A 5103-nucleotide genomic window follows, 5' to 3' on the forward strand; every position below is an offset into this window, starting at 1 on the left:
CACATTCCTCCTTCAGTCTCCAAATGTGAATTAAGTAGGCAGGCAAACAAGGAGAACTGTGCTTTAGCTTCCAGCAGCTGAGAATAGAGTGAATCCTGGACAAGCTGCCAGCTAGAAAGTCTACTTTCTCTTCTACTCTTCTACTTACTTGTACTCTTCTACTTACTTCCCAAAAAATAATTGATGAAGACAAAAGCCTACACAGCAAATTTCACAAGGTCAAGTAAAATAAGCAGAGGTATACTGCTGTGCCATATTTATTTGTTTATTTTGAAAAAACTAACACATTCTTTAAAAAAAAAATTCTCTTTTTCCTTATCTCTTCCAAATTTTATGTACATGCTATCATATTTACATAATTTTTTTGTATTTTACATCTCTTTACTCATAATTTACTCATGCAATTTCTGACCACTCATTTTCCATTTTAAAAAAATCAGTTTTACATTTATTTTAAGGATGGTTTGGTGGTGATAAACTCCTTTAGCTTTGGTTTCTCTAGGAAGATGTTGATCTCTCTTTCAAATATGAACAACAGTCTTGTCAAGTACATTTTTCTTGGTTGTAGTTCTTTTTCCTTTCAGCACTTTGTATATATCTGCCACTCATTCTGGCTTGAAGAGAGCTTCATTTATTTTGACACTGTTAAGATGAAGGGTTCACTGGGTTATCTTCTACTGCAGGGTAAAGTTTTTTGCTTGTCTGCTACCTGGAAAGATGTGGAATATGACAGCACATACATACACACACACACACACACACACACACACACACACACACACACAGTGATAGTATTCCTTTGGCCTTTCAAAATTTTCCTTCCTCCTCTAAGCAGCATTACTCTAGCTGATGGGCTGAGTTTTGCCCTGGCAGCCTGCTATGAGACGTCAAAGGGTACAGCGGGAATGTTCGCCATTCTCTGAGCCCACACATCTGCTGCTCTGGTGAGCACAGCCCCTCCCAATAGATTGTCATCCCATAACCAAAGTTTCAAAACAAAGGTGCCTCTGAGAATTCCTTAAGGAACTCGCAAGGTTTGGAGCATGCTGATGTCCACCCAGAGGTCAGCTGCACAGTGCATGTGACAGTGGGCCCTGTCCCAGCACCCTCTGAGTAGGCGATCCACTCTAATGTCTGAGATTCCAAGTTAAGTGAGGAGGCATCACTCCCACCAAAGCCCTGAGCTATATAAAGGCAAAGGACTCACACACAAGGAAAAAGATATTCTTATAGACACTTGGAGAAATTTTATTACACTCATTAATTAACAATGAGTAAATAAGAAATTAAACGAAAAGCAAGTGCACTCCTCTGGAAGTGCCCCTGTGTAAGCAGCGGGGACATGTCTCCAGGCAGGTCCCCCCCAATTACCCTAGAAACACAGGAAATCTGGCACAGATGCGGTTACAAACTGCACAGTTCTACCTTTTTCCTAGCGAGCTGTGAGCCTGTCTGAGGGCCCTCTGGCGCAACACCATGGTAGTAGTTCAGGCCACCGCAGCTCAGCAGGAAACTCTGAAATTTAATGGCACCGGTTCCGGGGATGGCCAAGGTGAGGCTGTGCAGTCTTGGAGCTGTACACCTGTCCCAGGGTCAGGGCCGCACTGCAGTCAGATGAGGTGTCCCAGGACAGCAGACAGGACGTGAAGGTTAAGCCTGCCAAGAAGCAGCCAACTGAATTCATGCCACAGTCAAGGCCAGGAACTCCACTCGGAGGGAACTCCATCCGGAGGGAACTCCACCCGCAGAGCTGGCAGGGACCCCTGACTCTCTCTAGAGACTAAGGACTCAGATTCGGACTTGGACAGTGCAACAGATTCAGATAGTTCAAGCACCTCCTCATTCTCATCACTTTCTCTTGTATATCACTTCCTCTGCTGCTGTCAGGTGAAGATGATTGACAAACTGAGAAGGAAAATAAAAATTTTCCTCTTAAAACAAAGGATGAGTTACTCCTTAAGCTACCTTCTGTTGAAGAACTCACTATTATTCTGCCTGACGATACTGTTTTAAAGATGGTTTCAAATATTATTTTTTTTAAGATTTTATTTATTTATGTGACAGAGAACACAAGTAGCAGAGAGGCAGGCAGAGAGAGAGAGAGAGAGAAGCAGGCTCTGCACTGAGCAGAGAGCCTGATGCGGGGCTCGATCCCAGGGTCCTGGGATTATGACCTGGGCCAAGGCAGAGGCTTTAACGCGCTGAGCCACCCAGACACCCCGGTTTCAAGTATTATTGAGCAATTAGTAGTAATTCCATCTATGATTAACCTACCTCCAGTTAATATAACTGTAATTTTTTTTTGAGACTAATTTTTTATTATTTTTTTTATTAATTTTTTATTTTTTATAAACATATATTTTTATCCCCAGGTCTACAGGTCTGTGAAGTGTGTAAACCTGGTGATTCAGAGACTAATTTTTAAAAGCAATCAACAGGCAGTGGGAAATATATTTGAGATATTTGAACCTGTTGCACATCCATTTATGTGTCACGGTTTAATTCTTCAAAGCACATTGAGAGTAAGGTATGAAAATAAAGGACACTATGCATTTTGCTCCGTCATTGAATGACTTCACTCAGTACATATTCACAGAAATGTCCAGAGTGTCTCAATCACATTCCTCAGTCCCTGCGAAGTCAGTGAATCATTTGCAGAGATTACATGTGACCTGAAACAATTTACTCACTCTCTCAGTCCCATGTAGGTCAGGCCCATCCAAGGTCAAGGCTGAAATGGGCAAATCCTGTGGGGAGGGATGTGAGTGCCAAGTTGTGGGAAAAGGCCTGGAGAATTAGCACTTTGGCGTTCACCTTGAAAGCATCAAGGGAGAGAGGCCTGGGGCAGAAAAAGCAAGGGAGACCCTGACCAACCCTGAGAGCCTGATTGGAATCAGCCTCTGTCAGAGTCTGTCTGAGAAATTTATCTGCAGAGGCTGGTCTGTATGCTGAAACCATGAGGCCAGGATCCTATTCCTGCTGACCTTCACCAAATAATCAGGCCTACCATTCACCAGGTGTCATTTCACTCTGAACGTTATGTACTTTATTTTAATAAATAATTTACTCTAATCCTCAGAGAAGAGTCTTTCCTCATTTTAAATTTCAGAGACAGAAGTTCAACAATAGGAGAGCAGGTGTCAAGGGTCATTTGGTTGTGTGGCCAAATCCTACAGGAGTCAGATCCACCTGGCTCAGATGAGCTCTAAACAGAGGGCATCAGATTGGGAGCACCAGCAATAGGAGTGCTCCAGAGATCAGGCAGACAGGAGGGGAGACAGAAATCATATTCAAACTTCTACTATAAAAAAGGGAACTTCTATTAGAAAGCTTTGAACTTAACTCTCTTAACATGTTGCTTGAATTTCTTTTTATAATCTGTATAATGTCTGTACACATTTATTAGCTGCACATTGAAAATACATTCTGAAAGGAGTAGATGATCCAAAGAGTTCAATGTTCTGCTTCTGTTCCTCCAGTGTTCCCAGCACTATTTCTTGAAGGGACTCTCCTTTTCATTCAGTCTTCTTGGCTTCCTTACCTATTATTGGTTGATTGACCACATGTGTTGGTATTTAATTCTGGGCTCTCTATTCTGTTCTATTGGTGCACATGTTGCTTTTTGTGCCATTACCATGTTGTATTCTGTTACTATGCCTTTGGGGTATGGTTTGAAAAGAGGAAATGTGCTACCTCCAGCTTTGCTCTCTTTTTGCAGGATTCCTTTGGCTACTTGGAGTCTCCTATGTTTCCACACAAATTTCAGAATGATTTCTTCTATTTCTATAAGAAACTCCTTTGGTATTTTGATTGAGATCACATTGACTCTGTAATGGCTTTGTGTAATATGGTCATTTCAACAGTATTAATTCTTCGAATCATAAACATGGACTGTGTTTCCATTTGTTTGTGTCTTCAACTTCTTTCAGAAAAGTCTTGTAGTTTTCATTGTACCAGTTCTTCACTTCCCTGGTTTCTTCTATCCCTATTTTGTTGCTTTTGATGCTGTTTTCATTTTCTGATGCTTCACCGTTAGCATACAAGGATGCCACTAATTTTTGTAAGTCAATTTGTATTATGTCACTTTATTGAATCATTGATTACTTTCAACAGGTTTTTTTATTGACTCTTAAGATTTTTCTGTATGTAAGATGATATTTGCAAAGAGTGACATTTTCACTTCTTCTTTCCTGATGTGGAAGGCTTTTATTTCTTTCTCTTGCCTAATTGCTAGCTAGGACTTCCGCTACTATATTGAATAGAGGTGGGGGAGTATCCTTCTTTGTTATGTTCCTGTTCTTAGAGAAAATGCTTTCAATTTTTCTTCATTGAGTAGAATATTTGCTGTGGTATTCCTGTAGGTGGCCTTTATTATGTAGAGGTATGTTCCTTCTATAGCCAATCTGCTAAGAGTTTTTATCATAAAAGATGGTATATTTAGTCTAATTTCTTTGGGCAACTTTTGAGATGATCATGTGATTTTTATCTTTCGTTTTCTTGGTGTACTGAATTACATTTATTGATCTTTGTAGGTTTAACTACCCTTGCATCCCACAAATAAATCTCATTTAGCCATGGTGCCTAATTTGTTTAATGTGTGAACTCAGTTTGATAACATTTTACTGAGAATTTTTCCATCTGTATTCATCAAGGATACTGGTTTATTGCTTTTTTGATCTGGTGTTATCCTTATTTGGTTTGCTATCCAAGTAATACTGCCTTTGTAGAATGAATTTGAAATTGTTGTCTCTTTCTTAACATTATGGAAGACTTTGAGGAGTATTGGTATTAATTTTCCACTGCATGTTCATAGAATTCACTAGTGAAGCCATTTGACCACAAGGTTTTCTTTTAGGAGTTTTTAGGATTTTTTTGTTTTGTTTTGTTTTTAATTTTTTAATTTTTTTTATAAACATAAAATATATTATTAGCCCCAGGGGCACAGGTCTGTGAATCACCAGGTTTACACACTTCGCAGCACTCACCATAGCATAAACCATCCCCAATGTCCATAACCACACCACCCTCTCCCTATCCCCCTCCCCCGGTCACCCTCAATTTGTTTTGTGACAGTAAGAGTCTCTTATGGTTTGTCTCCCTCCT

General features: G+C 40.1%; 1 pseudogene; it reads left to right on the top strand.

Annotated features, from left to right (window-relative positions):
• Positions 1 to 1476: 1476 nt before the first annotated feature.
• LOC131834688 (H/ACA ribonucleoprotein complex non-core subunit NAF1-like) lies at positions 1477 to 3814 on the top strand (annotated as a pseudogene).
• Positions 3815 to 5103: the final 1289 nt, after the last annotated feature.

The sequence above is a fragment of the Mustela lutreola genome, chromosome 6 (genome assembly GCF_030435805.1).
Source record: "Mustela lutreola isolate mMusLut2 chromosome 6, mMusLut2.pri, whole genome shotgun sequence".
Lineage (NCBI taxonomy): Eukaryota > Metazoa > Chordata > Mammalia > Carnivora > Mustelidae > Mustela > Mustela lutreola.